This window comes from Falco cherrug, chromosome 4, assembly GCF_023634085.1.
Source record: "Falco cherrug isolate bFalChe1 chromosome 4, bFalChe1.pri, whole genome shotgun sequence".
Classification (NCBI taxonomy): Eukaryota; Metazoa; Chordata; class Aves; order Falconiformes; family Falconidae; genus Falco; species Falco cherrug.
Genome location: NC_073700.1, coordinates 6,312,440 through 6,329,228, shown reverse-complemented (window position 1 = coordinate 6,329,228; position 16,789 = coordinate 6,312,440). Strand labels below are relative to the sequence as shown.

General features: G+C 40.7%; 1 long non-coding RNA gene across 1 annotated transcript in view; it reads right to left on the bottom strand.

Annotated features, from left to right (window-relative positions):
- The window catches only part of LOC114017281 (uncharacterized), a 41,474-nt gene extending 25,209 nt beyond the window's left edge, over nucleotides 1–16,265 (bottom strand). Inside the window, exons 1-4 of the long non-coding RNA XR_003562235.2 lie at nucleotides 16,180–16,265; nucleotides 13,264–13,707; nucleotides 11,497–11,705; nucleotides 10,924–11,357 (exon numbers count right to left, since the gene is read on the bottom strand). This is a non-coding gene — a long non-coding RNA (uncharacterized LOC114017281). The remainder of the gene's footprint in view (nucleotides 1–10,923; nucleotides 11,358–11,496; nucleotides 11,706–13,263; nucleotides 13,708–16,179) is intronic.
- Nucleotides 16,266–16,789: the final 524 nt, after the last annotated feature.

The following is a 16,789-nucleotide window of genomic DNA, read 5'->3' as shown; positions in this document are numbered from 1 at the left end:
GCCAACATGACATGTCAGAAATACAGATGTTTTCTAAAGACAATGGTGAACACCAACATGCTTTGTGTTACTAAGCCTTGTGGGAGCAGCCATTTCAAAGCACCTTGTCATGGTGTAGGAAGGGTGATTTTCATTTTCTAACGATGCAGTTTGATGTCACTATAACACGTTTACAGCAAAATTCCAAAGGTATCGACCTGGTAGCCAAAAGTCCCAGTCACGAGACAGCTGCCACTGAATGACATCCCCAGGTTCCTGTGGCTGGCTCAGTGCCTGAAAAGAAGTGAATGAGAGCCCAAAGCAGACACTTGTTCACAACCAGAAAACAGGAGAAACCTGAGCTTCTCCTTCAGAGAGGTTTGGCTTTTCTAACAATCAAAACACAACACGGTAACAAGAAGTAGCTCTGTCTATGTCTCCAGGCTCACCTGCTCCCTGCTATTGCCCTTCCCATGCCTGCTCAGCCAGCATCCTTGATCCCTTCCACCGTTCTTGGCCCCTACCTCCCTCCAGCCTCTCAAAGGAAATGGGCCATCATATCTGGGCCCATCATCTGCAAGCCCATCAGCAGAGCTGGCCAAGTCCTCCCCCACCCCTCACTGGGAGAGGAGCATGCAAGTGATGCAGAACTACAACTGCAAATTTTGCTTCTGAACAGTTATGGATAAGGGGAGAAAACACAAATGAGTTAATGTCAGATATACTCTTCCTCTCAGCATTTCAATGACCATGTTAACTTTCTGCTTTATAAGCTGTCATTCTACTTTCAGGGCGAATTAATCCCACCAACCTGGCAGCACATCTAACAATTAATGAAAGTAGCACTAACACTTCCCCCTTCAGCACTGTGTGGTTTTAGGCTTTAGCAGGGCCAGGCCTTGTGCCTCTAATAGGCAAATTCCAGGTTTTAAGATGATCTAAATCTTCAAGTTAAGAACTAGTTCTGTAATTGTATTTAATTTTATCCCTTGTTTTAGACAAAATCTAATTTAACAGGTCTATATTTTCTTTCCTTGTAACATGCAAAAGTGCCTTGCCTAAGTGGATTCAGAGATCCCCAGGAACAGCAGTACCACATGAAATAAGTGCTCACCATATAGTTTTCACTGACTCTGATAATCCTGAATGCAGCACACTGGCCTACAACCTTTCCTTGGAGAGACAGGCTGTAAGAGGAGGTAATGTGATGGAGCACAAAGGAATGAAGGCGTGTCCTCATTAATACTTGTAACAAAATTCAGGGATTGTAAAAGTACTAAAACAGCGACTGATTTTACTGCTACGTACTGGCTGGCAGAAGATACATGCCATTGGCATGGAAGGATAGGAAACGATGCTGCAGAAGTGAAAGTACACAAAGCTATCCCAAGGGAAGCTGGAGAGAAAGCTTGATACTTGATGTCAAAGATTTTCATTTCCAAAGACCAGGATTTCACAGTAGACAGTAAGCACACCAAAAAAAATTATCTATATTTTAAGTCTGCCACACCTGTTTCCTGTTTATCCATCAGGAAAAAAAAAAATCAAGTCGAAGGCTTTATCAAACTTGTCAAAACGAGAGGATGCTCCTACATGTCAGCCTCATCAATCAACTGCTGCCATTGCAGGAAATGCAGCATTAGGTTTCACATGGATAATAAACACTTTTTATATTTGACATTGATTTTTAGCTTGTCATTTTTTTTATTAATAGCTCAGCCAAAAAAGGAAGAAAGAGTGTAAGGCAAGGCAGTGAGATAAGACTCTTAGCGCACATACTGTGTTTGCATTGGCCCTGTCCAGTGAAGAAGGTTAAGCCTACTGCACAGGACAACTGACCTTCAATGCTGTAATGTTTTTATAAGGCCATCTATTTTAATCTTGTTTTCAGAGTTAGGAGAGGACATGGAAGATAATATTACAGGTGGGAGAAACATCTGGTTTCCATATAGTTATATATTTGTTCAAAACTGAAAAGGCTAGATAAAGCTCACTGTTTGCGGATTTATAATACTTTATCAATGACTGCTGTTCATTCAGTGTCATGGTTTCAGCTGGGACAGAGTTAATTTTCTTCTTAGCAGCTGGTGCAGTGCTGTGTTTTGGATTTGGTGTGAGAACAACTTTGATAACATGCTGATGTTTTTAGTTGTTGCTGGGTAATGTTTATACTCAGTCAAGGACTTTTCACAGTTTCTCAGGCCCTGCCAGCGAGAGGGCTGGAGGGGCACAAGATATTGGGAAGGGACACAGCCAGGACAGGTGACTCGAACTAGCCAAAGGGATGTTCCGTATCGCAGAATGTCATGCTCAGTGTATAAACAGAGCAGGAGGGTTGGCTGGGGCCTGTTAATCATGGCTCGGGGACTGGCTGGGCATCAGTCAGCAGGTGGTGAGCAACGTGTTGTGCATCACTTGTCTTTTCTTCCTTCTTTTTGGATTTTATTCCTCTCCCTTTCCGCCTCCTTTTCATGATAATTATTATAATTATTGTTGTTATTATTGGGTTTATTTTGGTTTTTTTCCCAGTTAATATATTGTTTTTATCTCAACATTTGAGTTTTACATTCCTTCCTGACCCTCCTGCCCATCCCTCTGGGGCAGAGTGGGAAGTGAGCATCTGCGTGGTACTTGGTTACTGGCTGGGGTTAAACCCTGACACTGGGGAAGTAGCTCCAGGCTTCATTCCTATGAGAAAGGAGACAGCATTTACAGAAACTGTACCTATTCAGCTCTGCAGACACCTCAGACTAATCTGGCTTCTGTATCCCAGAAAACCAGGATGAAATGAAAACTCCCAGGCTCTCTGAGACCCAGGGCTCCCCACGGCATCCCCATGCTGAGGTGGCAGTGGTAACCTGCTGCCACTTTTGGCAGGATGCTTCACTTGAGGCAGGTAACTCATCCTTGGCTGCTGGGGTTTTTTCCATCTGTATAGGAAGGAAAATTACTACCTGACAGCAAGAGGGCGAATGATTAGTTAATGTTTGTGAAGTGCTAAGAATTGTTATGACAGACCTTGTTTCTGCCAAATGCAGGAAAATCAATTAATCCATCTCAGTGCCAATCCACTTTGGTTCCAATCAATCTAGTAATCAGCTGTCTGAATGCTATTTTCTATCAGTTGCACATATGTTTTTCACCTTGTTTTAATACAAGCATAGTTTATTTTGGGGGAGGGTGGGGAGGGTTGTAAGCCCCCCTCATGAGAGTGAAATTAAATTTCACACTATTTTTCCTTCTTCACAAAGTGCTTACTCATCTCTAATCCCTGTTCTAGCATCAAGCCAGGCACCAGGGAAATATGTATTCAGGTTAATTTCTACAGCCAGTACCTTGGTGCACCTCGAATGAAAAAACTGCCTATGGTTGAAATGCAAAGATGCGTACTTTTGGTGAAGCAAATGGTTGGAAGTTGCTCTCCAACTACACAAAACTGTTTCTGCAAGATGTTAGGCAGCTGGTGTGCTGCGGCTGCTGCTTATTGTAGTAACATAGTATAGTCATCTCATTGCTACTTCCAACCCCCTCATCTATTTAGTACAGTCGTCTTTTGTTTCTCACAACTAAAGCACAGTGTTTTTCTCAGGAGCGTGCTTTTGTTCTGTGTCCTGTCTTGCATAGCGGGGCCTTAATATGGGCTTCTACATGCTAAATATCAATGTTTAGCATTTTCATGTCTTCCATTACGGCCATTCTACGTTGGTTTGTGCTGCTGTAAGGGAAGAATAAGCAGTTGTATGCCTCCAGGGTAATCCTGGTCTGAGGGGAAGCAAGAAACTGAATTTTAAATTCAATGCCTCATAAGCCAGGCAGTTTCTGCTGATTCAGGTGTGTGTGTGACAAGCAGCTGCCCGGGGGAATCCAGCGCTGGTTGCAACCCCCCCCCCCCATGGGGCAGAGGGGAAACCCTTCTGCTTGTCTGACATTGCAGAGGAGCCTTGGGACAGCTGTGCCAGCCTGTGCAGATTGTAAAGGGACACTAAAGACAGGTCGGGCAGATGGGCGCACAGCTGAGGTGGAATTACTACAAAAGCTGGACTATGAAATCTGCAGAGACACTTTCTTCAAGAAAGCACAAGTCTGCAGCCCCTGGGTCCCTAACTCACAGCCTTGGGACCTGTTCTTCCAGCAGACATTTAGTATGCTGAACAGTGGCATACAGCGAAGTCATGATAATCAGGAGAGTCTCAGAATAAAGTGGCAGCACATAAAGCTAATTCAGCGTGTTAATAGTGCCCCAGGAAACATAATACCTGTTCCTTAAGTGTGTAGCAGAAAGCTTCATTAAAAGTTTATTTTGAAGTAATTTTTGTGCTCTTTGTTCTCTCTTAGTTCCTTTAAAGTTGTTTGGTAGGGGTTTTTCACCTTGAAAACAAATCATACTTAGAATAAAGAGACTGCTGACCTACATTCTCACGGCTGTATTATATTTAATTGTGAGGCACGTCAAATGAAATTCAGGAGTGATCGGCACTGAGACAGCCTGTGAAAACACCTACCTCTCAAACTCCTAAGCCTCTCATTTGAAACCATTAGAATAATCTCTTTGAAAGATCCAAGCAGGATTTCCAATGACTGAATTTTTCTTGAGACACACTGGAGCAAGGCTATTCACATCATAGAAAAGCCACTTAACTCCAACACATGGACCAACCTGAGCCAAACACAGGCACGTTAACATCAGAATATATGTTGCCTAAAAACAGCTCCATATATAAGGATGTTATGACCAGATTGCTGTGGTCTGGCAAAGTAAGGAGTATAGACCAAAACAGGAGATGCCTACGTGTGCATATTTTAAACTAAATACTATTAGGGAACAAACAAAATAATACTGTATTAAAGACAGTATTGATTATTTTTGTTTATGCACATCTAAAAGGAATGTCCTATCCAAAGGTCTCTGTCTCTTGGGGAAGAGGGATAAAAGCACTTACGAGATGTTCTTGGAGTAAGGAGCCCGATTCTGCTGGACTTTGCATTCCTCCTTGCACCCTCCCCTGCACAGACTGCGATGTATGGCACCGCACGGGGCTGCTGGCCACAGCCGCAGGGGAACAGGGCCACGAAAAGCTCTCCCTGGCTCTGGACAGGAGTTGCACTTAGTGGCTAACACGTACGTATCAACCGCTTCCCGATTCAGGACACCGAGTTGCTAAAGAGATGCTGTAAAAAGCTGGGAGATTTTACAAATCACCCTTGGCCATTCATCCCTGAAGTCCCATTCCTTTTGGGGAACAGTTTAAAACATGGAAAATGTGTCCAGCTTGGTGAAGGATTTGCACAGGCTCATGACCCTGCCAAGCATGGGAGGACACAGTGACCAATCCCTCAACTGTTTGGACACACTGGTTTTGCTGTGGCTTTGGCACACAGCCAGCAAGTGTGTTTTACCCAATGTGGAATTCAGAATAAACCTTTGAGTATAACAAAGTGCCATAAATCAGGGTGAATTTGAACCCTTTCAGTCAAAAAATTCCATAAACCATGAATTTACCAGGTAACAAAGGTACCAGGAAGCAAACCTCAGACACACATATACAAAATATGTTTACCTGCATATATGTGCAGACACAGTTTATATACATCTCAAATAAGCTGTTGCTTGTGTAGCTTTTCTTATTTTGGCTTCAAAAGTCAGCTATGGGTATGGATTTCAAGCTTCCTTGACTGTGCATAGCTTATATTTGGTGTAATCTTTCAGAACAATTGCATATAAATGCAAGAAAGAGCAGCAGCAAAGATGGCTAAAAACTACTATTAAATATAATTCTAAATAAGATCAGCTAAAACCATGTTGTAAATGTGTCTATTCCTATAAACCATTGTTCAAAAAACACAGCTGATGTGAGAAAATGAAAGTCAGTGAAGATTGAGGAGCTTCAACTCATCTTATACCAGCTCAAAAGAGAAGTAAACTATAGACAATGAAGAGCTGAAAGTCTGTTCTATTTGCTTAATAAGACAGCACTAAAAAAAAAAATCTCTAATCTCTTGCTGTTACACAAAAAACATATTCAGAATGTGCTACAGATTTCATGTTTCAGGCAGCATACGATTTCCTAAGTGTGTATATATATATATATACACACACACGTTTTTTTTTTCTTGGTGCAGCACCAGAAACTCCATAAGGGAACAAAGGCCAGTAGTAAATTTCCAAGCTCATTTTAAGAGGCTTTTGCTTATCTTGCATTGTTTTGTTCTTTGTTGTCTCTCTCAACTGTCTCTTGAATGAAACACTTAACACTTACAAGGGTGACGTATTTTCTAGCAAGCAAGCAGTGTATGAAAGATAACATTAAACACAAATTGTTGACTTCGTGCAAATACTAGCTCTGATCTTTGGGAGGGTGAAAGAAAAAGGTCTGTTTGTATGATGGTGCAAAGCCCTTACTGTAAACACTGCACATCAGGACCGGTTGCTGTCACGTACTGTATGTTAGTAACTCTGTACCACCACACCTGGGACAAGGAAGCAGTCGAGGCTGATGAGCTGCTTTTGCTGGGTTTCTGGGAGCTTCTATCTGAAGAAGGAGGAAGCTGTAAAATAAAGGATGACTTGAAAAAATCACCTTGAGTTGAGCAGTACCCAGAAATGCTCACTGAATGGGATGAGTTGTGTAGGTGTCTGCAGAAAACCAACAGGCAGACCTGAGTCTGGATCACTAAAAGAAGCTCTTGAAGAAGGGGCAGAAGGCAGATTGGCACTTAAGAGAGTTGTCCGAGAGCTGAAGGTTGAACAAACACGCGTGGCCTCAGCCAGTGAGACTAGACGTACAAAATAACCTAAGCTGGTCCCCTTCACAGAGGGTCAGATTCTGGCATGGTGATGCTCTAGGTGAGCATTTCGGTGAAAAAAAAAAATTACTCCTCCTACTAATCTTCTGACCATGCTGAGCTGTGAATCTCAGCCTCGAGCAAAATGCTACTGCCTCAGCCTCGCTGTCTCTCTCTTACTCTGGCAGCTCATGAAATATCCTAAGGATGTTTCACCCTGTGAAACATCTTCACTCACCGTTGCCACTCGGAAACTGCTAATTGCCAAACCATGGCTCTTAATGAGTCCCATGGTATTTACAGAGACACTGTTCATTTGGAGTGGTGTTATCTTGCGGTTAGTGTTCCAGCATAAGCAGTACTGAAGCCCACCAGGGCATACCTGACAATCACCGTTTTTGTCACCGGGCACTACAGTTGTACGACAACTACCCTGAAAATTCAGGTCAAAAATATCATTCTTGTTAGAGAGAAAATGCAGCTCTGCCACAGGTGTACCAAGTAACACTTTTAGATTGTTTTTAAGTGAGATTTGTCCAACCTGTCCTGCATTTTCACCTTATCAAAACCAACACAATCCAATCAAAATTGGCTCTCTCATACTAACTTCTGAGAAGACGTGGTATATTGCTGCTGTTCTCCAGATGTACAGCATCTGAAACTGAAATAATTTCTCAGCTTTTATGTAATGATAGTTTAAACAGATTTCTCATGAGACATATCAGTCTTTGTAAAAAAAAGAGGCTATTATCTTCTAAATACACTTTTCTGGATCTGTATTTACCATTCTTCACCAAATCTATTTCTTCTTTGCCCATTTTTAGAGTACTCAAAAGACCATAAGAAAAAAGTTCATGGGAAATGTTAATCTTAACAAGCAGCTTCTCCATTCAGGACAGGACATGACATAATAGCTACTGATTTGCTGATGAACTCAGATTCAAAACACCCCATCGTCTACTCAACACCTACACCCAGTGGGGCAGCAGGGCCTGTGTGAGGCCTAGGTCCATTTCACAGTCCTTGTTCCCACTTCTGCCCCAGTGAAGACAAAAGCATTGCCTTCTGTGCATATAAAATAAAATAAATATAAATTTTTTATATAAAATATAAAAGAAAAAAAATCTATGCCAGTCTGAACCATCCCAGATAAAAATACTGAACCCAAAGCTCTGCCCAAATCTTGCTCCTGCCAGATTTCCTGTTCAGTTTTACTAACATAGGAGATTCCACTCAAATAAACAACAAAATATTTATATTTATGCAAATGGAACAAGTTGCAATGTAAACTTCTGAAGTTTTCTTGTGTGCTTCAAAACCAATAAACAGTATTTTTACTTTGAACCTTCTATCTCAAACACTACAAAAAAGATGCCTTTCAAGTGAACAAATAAAATTCAAATCAAGACAGTACATGCAGCGTGTTTCATCTTCTACCACATTGTAAGGCAGCAAGTACAGTGCTATAGCTAAGCTACACACCACTAAGACCAAGATTTTGTAGTAAAAACATTGACAGACCCTTAACTATTATAGTGCCTCCTGGCAGAACTATAATTAGATTGAATGTAACTATTAGTCATCTTAATTAGTATACACATTCCTTGTTTAGCACAATAAAAATTACAAAGCAAGGATGCCACTTAATTAGGTGACCTGGGAATTGATGCTTACCTATATCTCACTTTTATTTTAAGTGTCCTTACCAAGATTAAATCTAATATTTATAACCAAGTCTGAGTATTTATACGGCTCTCCACCTGTACATAAAATCACCTGTTTAATTAATATATATTAAATACCTCAAGGGCATTTCTGAAGTTATGCTAGCAGTTCATTTGGAACTGTATTCCAAGGAAAGAAATACATCACAATTTTAGAAACTCAAGGTTAATTGCATATTCTAATAAGTGTCTTACATATCATAAATTTAAAAGAAAAGCAAGCACATTCAGTTAAATCCCTATCATCCTTCCAGTTCTCCTGATGATGCCACAATGTTTTCCTAGCGCAGTGCTTGGACCTCTTTAAAACCTCTGCCAATGGGACTGTCTAATACCTCCACAGTTGTAGGGTGAAAGGAAAGCAATGTCAGATCTGAAGTCCCACTGAGCTTCACCCAAACCCAGCAGCACAATATCCACATTCAGTAGGACAAATATTAAAAACTATCTTAAATGTGCCTGACAACATCAAGCTGTGCACCTGCAGCTCAGGACCTGTCTGTGGATCCGTCCGTCAGTGCTCCCACACTGTCACTCTGTTTTAGGACACAGGGATACATGCAGAGAGGGCGCATTCGCCCCACGGCCAGCAGTAAGGAGGAGGAGTTGGAAGTTTTGGAAGAAAGCAAGCAGGCCATTTCCTGAGTATGATGAGGTAAGACCTCTACTAAAACCAAACTCCTATGTGCTGAGAACTGGAGCTGTACTTTCTGCTCTGTTGTGACTTGGAATTTACCCACACTTTCCTCTTGGTTCCTTGCCTTCTCTATAACTTGCAGGAGATTCACTTAGGAAACTGGAAAACTGTTGGTACTTTTCTATATTATACTAGAGCAAAGACACTCACCAGCACGAGGCAGGATGCAACGGCCCTTTAATAACCCTTGACTGGCTCAGGTAGCTCTAGTCTTGTATGTCTAACCGACATTTCAAAAATGCTGGTAATTCAAATCGTTCAAATCATAGGAAAACACAATAGAAATCACCACTTCAAATACCAGTTTTTGATCATCTAACATCACGATATTCACTATGTTTAGCACCAAGCCCTCAAACACACTTCCCAGCTGAAATTTCTGCAGATCAGAGTAGAACTGAGCAGCAACATGCTTTTATTAGAGAGGTGGTTTTAAGTAGGAATCTCATCCATCACACGTTTTAAACCAGTGGAAATTTGGTATAAATAATCCCTGGTACTACGAAACCCTCCTGCATTTCACAAGTACTTTAATTTCTGCAGTGCTAACAATCTACTGAGAACATCTAGGGCAGTTGGCAAGCCGCCTGGGGACTTTGGTCTGATTTCGAGACTCTGTGTTCACCTCAAAGTAGCAGAGCAAGGTGTTCTGTACACTTTCCCATTGCACAGGTCAGCCAAGGAGTTATTTATCTGAAGCTTAGACCAAGCTAGTGGTCTAAAATGAGACCAGGTGTTGGTTTCATAGCGTCAAAGATGCTACAGATTTGTTATTATGGTTAATAATTTTAATTGCACCGGATTTATACACAGATTTCTTGAAAATAAAATGTACCCACTTTGCTGTACACAGATACACCATATACAGCAGAAGCTACAGATAGCAAGCAGCTGAGAGCCTCTAGCATGCATCTCTAACTGCATGAATGCAATAACACCACCCTGTGTTTAAGCCTTGAGTAGGCAGAATGCCTTTCGGTTTATCCGGAGCGCAATATAGCGCACAATAAACAGCTTCGATCTGATGCAACGGCATTTCACAATAAAACTGCTGCTCAGAGCAAGAGCCCACAAGAAAAATGAAGACAAAACAAAAATGTCATGACATTTGGTATAGAAACCAAACATACTTTCTTGCCAGGTACCTGCTGACATTGCCAGACTTTAACCTCCTCCCTCCAGCCCAGAAAGCCCACCACAGCAGTTAGCAATCTGTTCACACCGTCATTAAACCGATTATCCCTTAGTGATGGAAAAGTCTCTACAAATGCCACAGTGCCACTGCTCTGTGACAAATCCCTTTCCTTCTAAGTGGTGAGCATTTAATATTTACTATCCCCAGATTAATTTGAAGAAGAAGAAAAGAATTAATGAAGAAAATTGCTTCTGTAGGCAGACTATGGTAAATATCAATATATTTCATCAGAGCTCCTCTTTCATTAGTTCTAGACCAATTACATCAACTATTTCTTCTCCAGGATAATTTTTCAAGCTATTAAAAAACTGTGGAAACCCCAAAATTTTCTCTCGCTTCCTCATTGCAAAGGACTTTCAAATGATAATTGTTAAAGATATGGGGAGAATGGGAGAGTTACCGTTTGCTACAGACTAAGAGACTTGTCAAAAAATGTTGAAGAGTTAATATTCAAGGCACCCAGCAATAGGAAACAAGAGAGTTTAACTCATACAAAAAAAAATTAGGACAACAACATTAGAGGTGCAGGAAGTAATTTTTCTTACCATGACCGTTTTTCTTATTACTTCTACTTCACCAGACTGGAAATGCTCAGCCCACAGGCTCCCCAGTAAATCTTTTTGGTAGCTGCGCGAAAATCTTTCATTGATGTGGCTTTAAGGCAATGGTGTCAGGCTGTCAGGGTCCAAATCCTTCTGAAAAGATGCACTGTGCTGGTGGATTCCTTGCGCACCCATGAATAGCGAGAACAGGTGATTACTGTAAATGCTTTGTCCATTATCTCCAAGTAGCCAGACACTTCTATTAAAAATATCTGGAAATGCGTTTAATGATGACAGATAAAATGATGTTGCAGGGCTTCAGCTTAGGCACACACAGAAATTGAAGTGGGCATCATCTATCCAACCTGATGAAACAGCACAAGTCAGTCTGCACTGGATCACGTTATATTTGCCAGATTTCCTTCACAAATGATAGTCTGTTAAAACAAAATGAAACAAATGAAAAAAGTAGAAGGCCAAAGTTCATGAGAAACTAATGATGCCATGGAGAAGAGACACCTGAGTAGGCTGTGAGAGGGACTTAACTGATCAACACAACACTCAGCAAGTATTCACCTGTTTTTTCCCCTAGGTGAACGTAATTCTTGTGACTGTAAAATTTAGCCTGTAGACGGTGCGCACCTCCCTGTCCGCGTCACTGGTTTGCGGGAGGGGGAACATCAGGGGTGACAGTGCTGAAGCCTAATGTACAGTGTGTTCATAACTTAGAAGATGTCCTCTGTCCTCAAGTCCTCCTTCCTCTCTGTTCTCCGGTCTCTTCATTCCTGTAACAGACAATATCCTCCTGCGATACCTCTCCTCTACGGTCTCTTGAACAGCAGCGTTTTCGGGTCACGTTGTTTCGTGCTGATTTAGTACAGGCTCTCCCGTTAAAACTAGTAACATAGAGCAAGGGTCCACTCAGCTTTCTCCTCCTGCTTCTGTTTATGTTCTTTCACACAACCCCTGGAAATACTTCCTCATGGCTCTAGTGACATACCTCTTTTTCCTTCACATCATTTCTCCACAACTGCATTTTTTTTAAGCAGAGACACCCGTGCCCAGGGGCTGGCGGTGGGGGTCTCTGGGGGGAGATGCCGGGGCCACCCCATGCTGGGCATGGATGGCTCTGTAGTGGCCCTGCCACAGGGCACGGCTGGGCCCCGCAGCGGTGTGGGGGCAGCCGCTGCAAAACGGCATTTCAGAAAGGGGAAACCAGTGCCCGGCAGCAAGGGCGAGGAGAAAAGAGTGAGAAACAGCCCTGCGAGCACCAAGGTCAACGAAGGAGGAGTGACTACCACCACCTCCACTCGGCTTTACAATTTATTTCTCCACTTCAAGTTCCAGCTAGACTACAGTCTCGACAAATTCTGGAAGTTGAAATAAAGAGGGAGCAGGTGATTTGTTACGTGAGGAGACATTCTGTTCCAAATGAAACTTTCCTCACAAGTACAGAAAGAGTTAGCTTTCATCTCCACCAAGAACAGTATTTTGTGAATGGGGAGAACTGAATAAGCAATGTAGATTCTGCTTTTCCCCCTGAAATACATGCACTTTTTTTTGAAATATAGGGCTGAAGGATTTTTCTCTAGGAAGAATTTATTCATAATAAATAAAAGAAAAATAGTTTCAAGCTGAACTGCCTTCCAAATTAGAGTCTGACTTCAGCTTTTTCCGTTTTATGAGTCAAGCCTTTTGCTTTTATTAAGGGCAGTTGAAATTTCGATTTACTTGTGGCTGGATATAAATCTTCATTCAACCTACAAAAAATATTCAATTTATTGAAATGTTTCAGTTTCAGATCATTCCAAGCTAATATTTGTTCAGCTCAGCTAAACTGAAAACCAGAAGCATATCTGTATTTAAATATAGTAGAATAATTCCTTCCATCCCTGTATCTGTGTCAGCCTAATCAGGTCACCGGTGGGAACTGTTGACTGGTAGAAACACAAGGCTTTCTCTTCATGAAAAATGACTGACCTTGCTTTAAAGCAATTTAGTTTGTGTCAACATTGCCTTTCTCATTAAATAATAGGCTCTAAGTGGCATATCCATTCTTCTTCAGCACAGACAAGAGCTCTCCAGGCAAGTCCTGGGATGCTATTTTTAGGCATCTCGTAGTAATAACATGCTCAATGCACGGTTTGGAGTATGTCTACAATAATTATTCCTTGTCTGCTCTGTTGTATTGGTCAGCTCCAGAGAGAGCTTGTAAAAATGTTAGATCTGCACACCCTTACGTGGATGCAGAAAGGATACCAAATACATGTACGCACTTGGTAGCACTTGGTTAGCTGTAAATAATACCATTACGGCGATTTTATTAAATATACACACACCTACCTCTGTCTGAAAATGCTGAACAACTTCAGCATAATTCTTCCCCATTTAGTTGCTGAAGATGACTCCTCTTGCAACCCCTTGTCACTGATTCTCCTACTTTTGGTATTTCCTCAATACATTACCTGGCCAGTCATTGGAGATGATAACACAGGTAATTTCATCTGTCAGAATTGAACCAGCAGTGAGTGAGAAATATTCTGTTCACTTGTCTTTTTTCTTTCCTTTTTTAAATATTCCTTCTTTTTCCTTCTATTATTATTATTGTTGTTGTCATTATTATTATTGTCATTGTTAACACCATTTCACATAATCTCATGCTGCTGTGTAGGAAGGTTCTCAGTCCAGATCTCAAGGTGACATGTATTACATCAAGCCTGCCAGTATTCCCAAAAATTCCTTAGAACTTGCTGTTGTGATTACATAGTTCTCAGGAAACATGCTTTCCTGTAATTAAACATTAGAAAGATGCAAAATCAGCCTAAGATAATCTAACAAACATATTCAAATATATATATATGTGCCATCCACATTATTAGACCAGGTCTTTAAAAATTTTTGCCCTGCATATTGGCTACTAAGGATACAGGAGAGGCCATGTGGCTTACTCAAACTGTTCTTCAGTGACAAGTCATCTCTCCTGGGAAATCATTTCAGATATCAGTCACGTAGCACACACTCAGCTCATCAGAGCTTTTTAATGATTTAGTAACGTAGTCAATGTGGTAGTGTTTTAGCACTGGTTATCAGAGTGCTGCAGTTAATAGTGTTGATTGTAGGGTACAACATCCTAATGTGTCCTTTGCAACGTAACATGGGCCAGGCTGGCGCTGCTGTGACTAGACACAAGTCTTATATTAACAAGCAGATGTCTGTCTGCATCAAAAGATTTGTCTTCAGTCCTATACAGACATTATTTATAGGATCCCTTAAGGTTCTTGATCAGATCTAGTGCAATGTCACGTCACTATCCTTCCTCCAGGTAATGCAGTTAATCAGGATGATGTGATTTGTCATTTCTAGGTTGATGACATCCAGCTCTGACTTTTCAAAGCTTAGCATTGCATAGGCTGTCACACCATTTCAAATATATTGAACTAAAGCAAAACTGTTTTCACTTGAAGTCAGATAAAAGAGGAGGTCTGCTAATGGGTCTAGGAACTTCTGAACAAACTGCTGTTTCCCAGGCTAAACTCTGTAAATGGAAAAATAATTTGAATTCTTGTGTTAGGAGTTAGAGCATTAAATTTGCTTCAGCCAGGTTCAGAAAAATCTCAGAGCAACATAATACTTTACGAAGAGATTCTTATTCCCACTCTAATAGGCCAGAATAAGCCCCGCTAGAAACAGCAGTGCGATGGCAGAAAGCAGACAGTTCAGCTACCTGCCTTACCCAGACCACAGTCAGAGATGGAAGCATCACATATTTGGCAATCTAATTAATATTATATATGTTTCCCCATAGAAGCTCACACTTCATTTCTGAGAAACCAGACTGGACTGAAGCATCGCTGCACAGCAGCACATGGCGCCTTCAGTGCCAGACAGCGTCCAGGCAGGGTTCCTGTACTTTGTCACAACAAGAAGTTATCAGAAATGGTACCATGAACTTGAGAACTTGATCCAAAGTAGGAAACAGTAACAGGCAATGCCAACATTAAGACATTTTTAGTCCCCTTCCTAATAAAATTACCTCTACTGCAATAAACTTCTTTGTTTGTGACTTCAGCAGCACCATGGCTAAAACAGGTACAGGAACAAGACCACTCCCCAAGCCATACAAACAGGCTCTCAAAAGAAAAACATTTGACTCTTCTCTGAGGTGAAGTAAAAAAAAACCAAAGAAACCTGACACAAAAGCAACAACAGGATGCAAGAAAATCAGCTTTGAACTAACAAGGCCAAAGCAATGTCAGTAAAGTGATGCGATTTCATGATGTCTCCAGTGCCAACAAGAATTAATCCTTCTTCTTTTTTTTTTTTTTTGCTAGTTTTTCTAAAACTTCAGTATTTTTCTTTCACCTCAACTAGATCTCTGATCTTTTCAGGCAGGTCAAGGTTTAACACAGGGAGGGATGCCAAAGCAATAAATAACTAAAAAGGCTGTTTTTGAGATTGTCACTAGCGATTATACACCAAAGCAACCTCCTGATAAGCATGAGTGAAAAGACGACCAGAAAATTTGGCAAGAAGAAACAAAGTTCTGATTTATTAAAGACTGACAACAAGGCCTAAATTGTGTAATATGCACACATTTATCACATTAATACTGAGTGGAATGGAGAAGTTTCCTGAGACCTGATGATTAAAATCTAGTCCACCAGTTTTAAAATAATTAGCCTAAAGTTTCTCTCAGCGTACAGTTAGGAAAATTGTTGAAGAGATTACTGCTGCTTAGATTCATCTCCTTGGCTATTTAAAACAGACTTTGAAAATTATTTAAAAGGTTGCAAAATCCTTATTAATTGGAAAAGCTGAATTTTGTCCAAATCCCCAGAAACTGTACCTAGTTGAACACCTGTTTAATCAAATCACACAAATCATCAGAAAATTAAAACTGTAGGGTACAGATTACTTCTAATCCCGGAGATGTTAAAAGTCAGCATGACAGTTAAGTTCCCAGAGCTGAAATCTGAGCTATAAGAATAGAAAAGTAATCATAGCAGAAAAATTATGGAGAAAACATAGTTAAGATGCACAGAAGGACCAGAGCAGTTCTGGATTTTAAAGATGAAATAGCACATTTTTATCTCTGGCTGAAACACTTTAACACCTTGTACTTACTTGCCTTTACTTGAATAATAAAGAGGTATCAAAGAAAAATATAACAATTCTCATTGATCTCTAGGATCTTCCAAAGATGCTATTCATTATTTCTAAATATGTGAAATGCGTGTTGACAAAGGCATCAATACTTACTGGAAAAGAAGGGGCTACTTGTGCATCCCAGTTTTTCTAAGCATCACAAGCTGAGATGCATTGAAAGGCTCCCCGGGCCAACCGCTGCACTGCACAGGGGAAAAAAACTTTAATATTTTTGTTTGTTTGTTTTTACAAGGTTAAGCAAAAGGTTTGAAAAGCTTTGGTGTGAGTGTCAAATAAGCTCAGGCTGAAGAGAATATGCGTGTGCCAATTCTTTAACACAGCAGAAACCATAAGTTGCACTGCATGACCAAAATTCTACATATGCTATTCCTGAGCCTCAGTTACCTCCAACAGTGTTAAATTACCCCTCACAGAAAAACAGTGAGGACATAAAAACAGACGGACATGCTTCCATGCAACAATATAAACTGCTTGCAGTAATACTAGAAACTGAGGACTTTGCTACCAAATGGCTGTAAAGCCCATGAATTTCTACAATTAACAGATTATGCCCTATAAATATCACTGCAGTAATCCACATGCCCAATATGGATGTCAACTTGTTTCAAGAGTATTAAGGTCAGTTTACTTTAAAAGTAAATTTTATTTACTTATGTTTTTGCAAAACCCAGCTATCTTTCATATATCAAACACCAAGTTGTTG